Consider the following 12,011-nt stretch of genomic DNA (forward strand, 5'->3'; position numbering starts at 1 on the left):
TGGGGCCTAAGGGGCCGCTTCAGGGACACCGCCACCTCCGAAGTAGACTGAAAAACCCCTCCCAGTAATTCCCAAACCAGCACCCTGCTTTCATCCCCTCTGTGGGTCGTGGCCCTCTACTTATCTCTCGCACATCTGGGGATGCCGGTCTCGGGTGCGAAGAAAGGCCACCTCGTCAGCTGGGAAGCTCCTGCTGGCACCGGGCTGGTGTCTCTTAGACAGCTGTATTAAAGAAAACCAAACATCAGTGCCCAATCTCGGCAGCCCATTGGCCAAAACCCCACAAGTCTGCTACTCACCCTTCTCCTAAGAACGCTCAGCTGCTCGGGCCGCACGCTTCGGGCACGCTCGGAGACCGAGGCCGTCGCCACAGGGGGTGCCTCGGCTAAGAGGAGATGAGGTGATTTGGCATGGCTGAAACCTGAGGGGACCATCACTCCTCCTCCCTACATCCCCGACTCACCACAACTCCTTGGCAGGTGCCCAAGGCCACCTGGATGGCACCTTGAAATAGAAAAGTTCTGGGCTTCATCACCAGGTCCTGTAACGCATCCACAGGGCTCACACGTGCAGGGAACCCAGTGCATCGGCCGGCTGGTGACGGGGGCTCGGCAGGCTCCGAGTGGATTGCCTAAACCCCAAAAAAAGAGAATGGAAACTTAGAGCTGCACCAGACACTGAGAGTTGAGCAATAACAACTACTTCTCTCCACTGCTCACCTTGACTGCTGGTACCCAGATTTACTTCCTAAAAAGAAAGACAAAGAACAGAGCTGTAACAGAGTCACCACAAACACTTCTGCTGCAGAGATAAACGGTGCCTCACCTGGTTGGGGGAAACCACTCACCCAGGATGGGGCCCTCTGGCACACATTTAATCCATCTGAATCTGAAAAAATAGTTAGGGCAAGTTATCCTGCAACAGTCTGGCTCTTAAGAGCTCCAGATATCCTGTGTCCATCTACAAATCCCACCTAGAGTCCAACTACACCCCACATTACAAAGTCCAGGTCCCCGGGACTTCTCCTATTGCACCAGGCTATGCGGCAGGGCAGAGCAGCTCCGGCACAAATGTGTGTGCGCACACCCGTGACACAGGACAGACAGGACATGACAAACAACGGGGACACAACACGGACAGAAATCTCCTGGCAAGGAAAATGGCTGCGAGGACTGAGAGAATGCAAAAGGAGATGACCGAGACCGATGGTGAGCTGATGAGGCTCAGAGAAACCTGGAGGAAGAAGATGCTAACTGAATGATTTATTCCAAGAACTGCAAAGATGGATGCCTGAGAATCCTACGGCCAGAAGCCACTACCTGTACTCATGTTCTTTCAAGTCCAAGTCCGCCATAATGGATCCTGGCGGGACATAGCTGTCCATACAGCTCAGAACAAGACCTGAAAAGACATCCAACCGGATGCTTCTAAAGAGATAAGAGAGTCTGATGCCTGTCTGAGCTCCCGAGTCAAAAGTTCTATGGCCTGGGTGCCAGGCCGAGGAATGCAGAGAGCACAGATGCTAACAATGATGCCAGGGTTTCTGACAGGCCCCTCAAAGGGCTCAGGGAAAAGACATGACATATGCAAACAACACATAAAACACAAAAGACAAGTGACACAATACACACCAGGACTGCTCTGCCCTGCGCACCTCAGCACTGTGATCCAAAGTCAGGCTTTGCTTTTATGGGGCCTAAGGGGCCGCTTCAGGGACACCGCCACCTCCGAAGTGGACTGAAAAACCCCTCCCAGTAATTCCCAAACCAGCACCCTGCTTTCATCCCCTCTGTGGGTCGTGGCCCTCTACTTATCTCTCGCACATCTGGGGATGCCGGTCTCGGGTGCGAAGAAAGGCCACCTCGTCAGCCGGGAAGCTCCTGCTGGCACCGGGCTGGTGTCTCTTAGACAGCTGTATTAAAGAAAACCAAACATCAGTGCCCAATCTCGGCAGCCCATCGGCCAAAACCCCACAAGTCTGCTACTCACCCTTCTCCTAAGAACGCTCAGCTGCTCGGGCCGCACGCTTCGGGCACGCTCGGAGACCGAGGCCGTCGCCACAGGGGGTGTCTCGGCTAAGAGGAGATGAGGTGATTTGGCATGGCTGAAACCTGAGGGGACCATCACTCCTCCTCCCTACATCCCCGACTCACCCCAACTCCTTGGCAGGTGCCCAAGGCCACCTGGATGGCACCTTGAAATAGAAAAGTTCTGGGCTTCATCACCAGGTCCTGTAACGCATCCACAGGGCTCACACGTGCAGGGAACCCGGTGCATCGGCCGGCTGGTGACGGGGGCTCGGCAGGCTCCGAGTGGATTGCCTAAACCACAAAAAAAGAGAATGGAAACTTAGAGCTGCACCAGACACTGAGAGCTGAGCAATAACAACTACTTCTCTCCACTGCTCACCTTGACTGCTGGTACCCAGATTTACTTCCTAAAAAGAAAGACAAAGAACAGAGCTGTAACAGAGTCACCACAAACACTTCTGCTGCAGAGATAAACGGTGCCTCACCTGGTTGGGGGAAACCACTCACCCAGGATGGGGCCCTCTGGCACACATTTAATCCATCTGAATCTGAAAAAAAAGTTAGGACAAGAGTCAAACTGTTGCAGGATAACTTAAGAGCTCCTGATATCCTGTGTCCATCTACAAATCCCACCTAGAGTCCAACTACACCCCACATTACAAACTTCAAGTCCCCGGGACTTCTCCTATTGCACCAGGCTATGCGGCAGGGCAGAGCAGCTCCGGCACAAATGTGTGTGCGCACACCTGTGACACAGGACAGGACGTGACAGACAAGGGGGACACAACACGGACAGAAATCTCCTGGCAAGGAAAATGGCTGCAAGGACTGAGAGAATGCAAAAGGAGATGACCGAGACCGATGGTGAGCTGATGAGGCTCAGAGAAACCTGGAGGAAGAAGACGCTAACTGAATGATTTATTCCAAGAACTGCAAACATGGATGCCCGAGAATCCTACGGCCAGAAGCCTCTACCTGCCCTCACGTTCTTTCAAGTCCAAGTCCGCCATAATGGATCCTGGCGGGGCAGAGCTGTCCATACAGCTCAGAACAAGACCTGAAAAGACATCCAACCGGATGCTTCTAAAGAGACAAGAGAGTCTGATGCCTGTCTGAGCTCCCGAGTCAAAAGTTCTATGGCCTGGGTGCCAGGCCGAGGAACGCAGAGAGCACAGATGCTAACAATGATGCCAGGGTTTCTGACAGGCCCCTCAAAGGGCTCAGGGAAAAGACATGACATATGCAAACAACACATAAAACACAAAAGACAAGTGACACAATACACACCAGGACTGCTCTGCCCTGCGCACCTCAGCACTGTGATCCAAAGTCAGGCTTTGCTTTTATGGGGCCTAAGGGGCCGCTTCAGGGACACCGCCACGTCCAAAGGGGAAACAAAAACCCCTCCCAGTAATTCCCAAACCAGCACCCTGCTTTCATCCCCTCTGTGGGTCGTGGCCCTCTACTTATCTCTCGCACATCTGGGGATGCCGGTCTCGGGTGCGAAGAAAGGCCACCTCGTCAGCTGGGAAGCTCCTGCTGGCACCGGGCTGGTGTCTCTTAGACAGCTGTATTAAAGAAAACCAAACATCAGTGCCCAATCTCGGCAGCCCATCGGCCAAAACCCCACAAGTCTGCTACTCACCGTGCTCCTAAGAACGCTCAGCTGCTTGGGCCGCATGCTTCGGGCACGCTCGGAGACCGAGGCCGTCGTCACAGGGGGTGCCTGGGTTAAGAGGAGATGAGGTGATTTGGCATGGCTGAAACCTGAGGGGACCATCACTCCTCCTCCCTACTTCCCCGACTCACCCCAACTCCTTGGCAGGTGGCCAAGGCCACCTAGATGGCACCTTGAAATAGAAAAGTTCTGGGCTTCATCACCAGGTCCTGTAACGCATCCACAGGGCTCACGTGTGCAGGGAACCCGGTGCATCGGCCGGCTGGTGACGGGGGCTCGGCAGGCTCCGAGTGGATTGCCTAAACCACAAAAAAGAGAATGGAAACTTAGAGCTGCACCAGAAACTGAGACCGGAGCAATAACAACTACTTCTCTCCACTGCTCACCTTGACTACTGGTGTCTGGACTTACTTCCTAAAAAGAACGACAAAGAACAGTGCTGTAACACAATCACCATTTACACTTCCTCAGCAGAGACAAATGGTGCCTCACCTGCTCGGGGGAATCCCCTCACCCGGGATGGGGGGCTCTGCCCTGGATTTTATCCTTCTGCACCTGAAAGAAAGTTAGGATGAAAGTCAAAGAGCTGCAGGATAACTTAAGAGCTCCAGATATCTTGTGTCCATCTACACATTGCACCTAGAGTCCAACTACACCCCACATTACAAACATCAAGTCCCCGGGACTTCTCCTACTGCACCAGGCTATGCAGCAGGGCAGAGCAGCTCCGGCACAAATGCGTGCGTACACCGGTGACACGGGATGGACGGGACGTGACAAACAATGGGCACGAGACACGGACGGAAATCCCTTGGAGAGGAAAATGGCTGCAAGGACTGAGAGAATGCAAAAGGAGATGATCGAGGTGAGACCGATGGTGAGATGGTGAGGCTCAGAGAACCCTGGAGGAAGAAGATCCTAACTGAATGATTTATTTCAAGAACTGCAAAGATGAATGCCCAGGAATCCTATGGTCAGAATCCTCTCCCTAACCTCAGATTCTTACAAGTCCTAATCCACCATAATGGATCCTGGCAGGGCATAGCTATCCATACAGCTCAGAAAAAGACCTGACAAGACAAGACATCTGACTGGATGCTTTCAAAGAGAGAACTTTTGATTGCGGAGCTCAGACAGGTATCAGAATCGCATCTATGGCCTGGGTGCTGGGGCAAGGAATGCTGAGATCACAGATGCTAAGAATGATGCCAGGGTTTCTGCTAGGCCCCTCAAAGGCCTAAGGTAAAAGACCCGAGATATGCAAACAACACATAATGCACGATAGACAAGTGACACGATACACGTCGGGACTGCTCTGCCCTGTGCACCTCAGCACTGTGATCAAAAGTGAGACTTTCCTTTTATGGGCCTAAGGGCCCACTTCTTGGCTACCCTCATCTCCAGAGCTGACTCAACACCCCCCCCCCCCGAGAGTCCCAACCCAGCACCCCACTTTCAGCCCCTATGTGGGTTGCAGCCCTCTACTTATCTCTCGGACGGGTGGGTGTGCCGATGCGTGTCAGCTTCGATAGGAAGCGGATGCACCATCTGGGAAGTCCCTGCTGACACGGGCTATTGTTCTCTTAGTCTGCCAAGAGAAAGGAAACCAAACGTGAGTGCACGATCTTAGCAGCATGGCAGCCAAAACACGACAAGTCTGCTACTCACCCTTCTCCTAAGAATGCTCGGCTCCTCGGGCTGCACGCTTCGGGCTCGCTTGGAGGCCGACGCCGTTGTCGCAGGGTGCGCCTGGGTAAAGTGGAGACGAGGTGATTTGCCATTGCTGTGACCTGAGTTGAGCCTCCCCCCTCCTCCCTACCTCCTCCGCTCACCGCAACTCCTCGGCCGCTCCCGAGGGCTCCTCGGATGGGACCGTGAAATAGAAAATTTGAAGGCTTCATCATCACGGAGTCCTGTAATACTTCCATGGAGCTCATATTTGCAGGAAACCCGGTGCATCGGCCGGTTGGTGACAGGGGCCGGACATACGCCGAGTCGATTGCCTAAATCGCACAAACGAGAATGGATGCTTGTAGTTGCACCAGAGAGTGAGACTTGAGCAATAACCACTGCTTCTGTATGCTACTCAATGCTCACCTTGCCCACTCAGCCTTGACTGCTGCTCTCTGCTTTGACTTCCTAAAAAGAAAGACAAAGAACAGTGCTGTAACACAGACACCATTTACACTTCCTCGGCAGAGACAAACGGTGCCTCACCTGCTCGGGAGAAACCCCTCACCCGGGATGGGTACCTCTGGCATAGATTTAATCTATCTGAATCTGAAAAAGAGTTAGGACAAAAGTCAAAGGGCTGCGGGATAACTTAAGAGCTCCAGATATCTTGTGTCCATCGACAAATCCCACCTAGAGTCCAACTACACCCCACATCACAAATTCCAAGTCCCCGGGACTTCTCCTGTTGCAGCAGGTTATGCGGCAGGGCAGAGCAGCTCCGGCACAAACACGTGCAGACACCCGTGACACCGAACGCGACAAACCGGGGGACGTTAAACATGACACATTAGGCTTGTGGTGAGAGCCTCGAGGGGAAAAGGGAGAGATATCTGACCAAAGGGACCCCAAAGACACACTAGGTAACACGGTACACCGGACAACATGACATGGACCGGAACTGCTCTGCCCTGCCCACCTGCACGCTGCCATCAAATGTGGAGTCTCTCCCTTGAGCTGTCCTAAGAGGCCTTTTGGAGAAGATTGCTTTTCCCTCTGCTAATTTTTCAATCTATCCCAAGAACTCCCAACCCTCTACTCTCCCATCTCCGGGCCGTGGCCCCTGACTTATCTTTTGGATGATCGGTGATGTGAATCCACGTTGCACCTGAAATGAGTCTGCCTCGGAGGGCCCCGTGATCGCCTCTTAGCCTCTCGGTCAGCTACAATAAAGAAAATCAAAACCAAAGTATGAGTACAGAGTTATGTGGGCCAAATCCCAGCGAGTCAGCTACTTGCCCTCTCCTGAGTGTGCCTGGCTCCTTCAGGCTCCAGCTTCATCCTGATTCCAAGGGTGTGACCTTTATTATCAGTGGCACCTGGGTTAGAGAAAAGCAAAGTTAAATGGCATTCCTGTGAGTGCAGTGGATGACCTTGTGTGAGGAAAATATGGGAATGCCTCTGCTATGCTTCTGAAAAGCCTTGTGTGTGGGGGGGGGGGGGGGGGCTCAAATAAACACCCTTTCTCACCCTGCTGCCTGCAAACCCCCCGGCCCCCCAATAACTCCTAACTGGATACCTGCTCACCCTCCCTCTCCCAGTCACAACTCTCAACTCATCTGAAGCCTCAATCTCAAACATCATTTTTGACACTGGGCAGATGCCTCCTGTAACATGATGAATCTGCTGAAAGAAGTGCTGTGCTTGACACAACCTGGGATCTCTGGAAGCTGTACACCTCCTAAAAACAATAAAAACACAAAACAAGAACAAAACCAGAAATTGCAAATGCACTTTACCACCCCTAAACACAAAACCCAAAATCGTCAACTTAAATACTCCCTGTATTCCAGGCCATTTTCTTCACAGGATCTTCAAAGTCTCTATTGCTTTAGACACCCAGAAACACCTGCTGAAAACAGGCTAAGCTGAAAGAGCCTCTTCACTGAAATGACAGGAGAGCTCTTACCCTAGCACATCCCAGAGAGGGAATGAAACCCCTCAGCAAAGGCTGGGGTTAATATACCCCTGATGGTGCCCGCCTCCCATTCCCATGATGCCTGGGAAAAGGGAGGGGGCTAATCCCACCAAATATAAAAGCCCTCAGAGCAGCTGCAGCTGTTTGGCTCCTCTGACTCAAATTCAAAGGGAGTAAAGGCCTTGTTATAGAAGAAAGCTCTTCAGAAAAATAGCAGTGCTTTCTTTTTTGACACAACTACTTGGAGCAGAAGAACACAAAAATGGTAAGACATAAAGCATTGTGTTTAGGTAGCATACCTAGATAAATTAGGTAATTGGGTAATTTGCTGTTAACTTACATAATTATTCTGTGTTTAACAAAAGCCATCTAATAAATTAACACCCAAAACTCCAGCAGCCCAGCTGGCCCTACCAAATCTCTCTGTTGATACATACAGTAAACAACAAAACCAAAATCCCAGGAATACCTATCAGAAGTCTAGGAAAGAAACCTCTTGAAATTAATCCTACCTCAAATACAAACCAACCCATCCAGAAAGTGAGCTTCACTCAAAAAACTATTTACACAGAGTTAATAAGACCAAGAAATAAAACAACACACCATATAACGAACCAACGAATACAACAGTGAAGGAAAAAAAACACGTTTTTTTCTTTTTTTTTTTAATTTCAACTAACTTCCTTTATTAGCTAGAACCAAAGATTTTGCCAGGGCTGTAACAACAACAACTTCTTTTTCTTCTTCTCCTTCTGAAATGTCCCTTCTCCTTCCCAAATTCCTTACAACTTTTGAGTTTAAATCCAAGCCAAAAGCAAAATTCGTGCACTTGTGAGTCCGGTGCTCCTGTCAGACTCTCTGTCTCACTCCACATCTTCTTACACTTTCAGTCTGAACGCTGTCCTGCCCTGATGAGTTTGACAGAAGCATTGGCACATGTTAAGAGAGCATTTCCCTCCCTGCCTCCCTCCCTCACCAGAGCTGGTTTCCTTAGCGCATTTCAATCGATCCCAAGCCCGCCATGATGTGCGCTCACCTCAAGGCTCACAGGAAGCATGCAGCAGCTCAGGCTGACTTGGCTCCAGGGCTCCGTGCCTTGGATAGCTGAGAAAACTTCCCCTGAACCTCTGTTCCAAAACATTGGAATGCAAACTCAGCTCCGTCTCAGCGTCTTGGTGGGAGTCAGGAGCACATCCGGCTGAGCCACAAAAAATCCCTTCTTGGGCGGCTGCACTCTGCCGGAAAGGGGAAACACGTGCTAGTGAACAGCAGCTCAGAAACAATTCTTTTCTAATGTTACCTGCTCTACTTGACTGCTCGCTAACACAAGTCTCATTTTACCATTGCAGGGAGAAGGCTGTAGGAAAATGTCTGATGAGCAGCCACAAAAGCCTCACTCCCGGCTACACAGCCTGCAACACCCTCGGCAGAGCGGAGCAGCCAAATCACCACACTCTCCTTGCCGTGGGCAAGGGTAGAAGATTACTGGGGGAGGCACATAAAAAGAAGGGAAACGCTCCTATAAATGCACAGCCATTTGCTTTCAGAAGCCCAGAGTTCAGGATCTTCTCTAGGAAGCCAGACGTGACATGATATTTCTAAGATTTTCTTCTTCATCGAAGGAAATGTACGTACATACACGCTCTTACAAATGTACCTACGGTTTTGGGGTTTTTTTTTCTTCTGAATCTCCAAGTATGACTTCCCATCTTGAGTCATTCAGAAGAAACAGCCCCTGTGACTCAGGTCAGAAGGGCGCCTGCGTTTTTGATCACGACAGCTTTTGGGTTTACCCTGTGAGCAGGAGCAGCCAGAGCTGAGGCTCAGCAGAGGCGGACCCCGGCCAGCCCCTTCCTCCCTTCCCTGTGTCACAATGATTTCCAGGCAGAAGGGTGCAAAGCAGGTTTGTGTCTTTTCTCTTCAGTGCCAATAGGTAAAAGATGTAGGCTTTGAAATAACTCATGACCCTCTCTTTGAACTCTCCCAAGGACAGTTTTAAAGCAAAGACAGAAGATTGCTGCTAAATCCATATGGGATAAGGATGAGAGCAGCAAGGATCCGAGGCCAGCAGCGTTGCCGGGCAGTGTCACGTCCCTGCCACCTTGTGACGAGGCACACAGCTGCAAAGCCCCAAAGGCTGCAAGCCCTGGAGCTGCCGTATGGATGGACCTGGTTCCCTTCCCAGGTGCCCAGAGGGACACCCGAGGGCAGGTGCGTCCCCCGCCCCCCGAGGGTGCACCCAGAGCCCCGGGCAGGGACGGAGTCACTGGCTGCTCTCTGGGGACGAGACCCTCCCTGCAGGTGACACTGGCTTGTCCTCTCCCTGTGGCACAGGGACCTCCAGGCTCTATGACCAGCCTCATTTTGTCAGCAACCAGGTGCTGTGCTAGAGCCAGAGGGGTCAAGGCTTTCCAGAACCATAGGATCCTTGCGGTTGGAAAAGCCTTCTAAGGACATCGAGCCCAGCTGCTGCCCCCCCAAATCAGGCCCCTAAACACCACATCTTGACATCCTTGACATGTCTCCAGGCATGGGGACTTCCCTGGGCAGCCTGCTCCTATGCCTGAGCACCCTTTCAGTGAAGAAATTTTCCCTCCAATCCAATCTAAGCCTTCCCTGCTGCAAGTCGAGGCCATTTCCTTTTGCCGTGTCACTTCTTACCTGGGAGATCTCGGTACTTCAACCTTACCTGCTCCTTCCCTAGGCGGTCTCTGGCTTGGCTGGATGAGAGGAGAAACACTCCCACCACCAGGAATGGCAGCTCAGGAGGTCCCACACCAAGGCCAGGGGGAGCAGCCGTCCTCGCCAGAGCTCGCACGTCGCTTCTCAGAGATTGGCTCTGCTTTTCCTCCCGGGCAGATCTCTGCTGAGTGCTGCACAATTGCCTGTTTGGAGGAGGGGGGGAAAAGAGGTTAGCCAAGTTTTTTATCCAGACTTAGCTGGTGGCTTTGCCTCCTCCTGACTTCCTTCTGCTAAGAAAACAGCTGCCTTTGGACTTCTAGGGGCAACTTGCACGTCATGCCTGAAAAGGAACTACAGAAAAGCGCCTCATTTATAAAGCCTCAGCCAAGAAGACAGATAATTGCAGCTTCTCCATGCCCACTGCCTGCAGAGCTGGCAGGCACCAGGCCAGCTCTGCTCCTCCTTCAAGTTGTTCCCAAATCTGCTGGAAGAACTGAAGGCTACTTTGGCCTTCCATTGCTCTGCTTTTCCCGAAAAGATCTTTGAGTGTTGTTACCCCTCCAGAAAGGAAGGGCCTTTCTGTCTCACACGCTCGGTGACACAAGGCTACGCCAAGCTGCAGCAGCCTCTGCTCCAGGTGGGAAGGGCTTCCTTCCTCCTCTGGCACCTGGCTGGCACAGGGCACAGGTTGCTCAGAGGTGCTGGGGCTGCCCCATCGCTGCAAGTGTTCAAGGCCCGTCGGTGCTCTGGGATGAGGCTCTGAGCAAGCTGCTCTATGGAAGCACGTCCCTGCCCACGGCGGCAGCAGCCTTGGAATGAGGTGATCTTTAGAGCCCCTTGCAACCTGAATTATTCCATGATTCTGTGAACTGAAAAAAGCGGGGAAAGAAATCTGTAAAGGTCACTAAATGCATCAAAGCACATCCCCATCAGCATATTTTTGAATGAAAAGTATATTTACAAAGAGGGAAAAGTATTCTATGTATCTGCTCTTGCTACCTTTCAGGTGTAATTTTAGCTATCACGTCAAGTTTTAAAATATTTTCTTTTGAAATAATAAGCAGTGTTCAAATTTTACCATTTTTACACTATTGCAGAAGTAAAAATTGCTGACAGTCAGGCCATGTCATTCTTTATGGAGCAGAGCCATAATGATAGAATTTCTGGGACAGCAATTTTACAGGATATCATGCCACAGAGAGCACCAAATTCCAGATCAGTTGGCAGTTCAGCTCCTCCACATCAGAAAGCTAAACTAGGACAAGACAGCCTCGGGGTTCACGAATGGCAAGGCAGTAAGAGCCACACCTTAATAATATCATGACAATTGCCACAGATCTGTCACCTGATCTGTGGCAGTACAGCACCCTGGCCAAGGGGAAGGTGTCCATGCCCAGGACAGGGGGTGGAACCAGGTCGTTTTTAAGGTCCCTTCCAACCCAAACCATTCCATGGTGTGACCCAACAGGAGAGTTGTAAGGGAGAAAAATGCTGAATTCCTTTGGAAGGATAATGTTTTGGCTCTCTAGTGGCAGGCTTGTGTTGGCAGGATGGTTTTGCTCTTGCACTGACCTCGGCTGAAGGCGTCTCACCGTGCAGAGAGCGGTAACAGCCGGGTGCACACGCTGTTCTTGGGCAGATCACATGGGGCCAGAGAGCCCCCAGCAGTTCCAGCAGTGACAGGAGCGGGTGCTCCTCCCCACATCTGGAAATATCCATCGGGGATTTTTCCAGCAGATGGCAACAGCAGACCAGTGTGTACTGCAAGGCCAGGCTTTGCAGGCTGCCTCAAGCCTGCCTGGGCTGTACCCAAAGCAGCTCTCGGGTCTGCTTCTCCTGCTCCTGCTATTGAGCCTAGCTGGTACCCCAGGGCATGGTCACTGGAATATAGGAATAAATCAGCGCTGCAGGAAACTGCACCACAAACTCTGCAGCTCTCGCTGTGTTTGCAGGGCTTAAAACACACCTGGTG

At 51.5% G+C, this 12,011-nt stretch overlaps 2 long non-coding RNA genes across 4 annotated transcripts; both read right to left on the reverse strand.

Annotated features, from left to right (window-relative positions):
- Window positions 1-5,257: 5,257 nt before the first annotated feature.
- Window positions 5,258-6,054, reverse strand: LOC118700231 (uncharacterized). The gene is made up of 5 exons (XR_004982213.2): window positions 5,926-6,054; window positions 5,806-5,847; window positions 5,541-5,711; window positions 5,377-5,457; window positions 5,258-5,296 (listed from the first exon to the last, which is right to left on the reverse strand). It is a non-coding gene; the product is annotated as an uncharacterized LOC118700231 (long non-coding RNA).
- A 998-nt stretch (window positions 6,055-7,052) lies between these two features.
- LOC118700232 (uncharacterized) lies at window positions 7,053-10,889 on the reverse strand. Of its 3 annotated transcripts, XR_004982214.2 has the most exons (4): window positions 10,596-10,889; window positions 10,047-10,242; window positions 8,394-8,592; window positions 8,014-8,265 (listed from the first exon to the last, which is right to left on the reverse strand). It is a non-coding gene; the product is annotated as an uncharacterized LOC118700232 (long non-coding RNA). The 3 variants fall into 3 exon arrangements; XR_004982215.2 differs by lacking the exons at window positions 8,014-8,265; window positions 8,394-8,592 and adding an exon at window positions 7,053-7,120; XR_004982216.2 differs by lacking the exons at window positions 8,014-8,265; window positions 8,394-8,592 and adding an exon at window positions 9,093-9,151.
- Between the last annotated feature and the right edge of the window lie 1,122 nt (window positions 10,890-12,011).

Source organism: Molothrus ater, chromosome 3, assembly GCF_012460135.2.
Source record: "Molothrus ater isolate BHLD 08-10-18 breed brown headed cowbird chromosome 3, BPBGC_Mater_1.1, whole genome shotgun sequence".
Taxonomy (NCBI): domain Eukaryota; kingdom Metazoa; phylum Chordata; class Aves; order Passeriformes; family Icteridae; genus Molothrus; species Molothrus ater.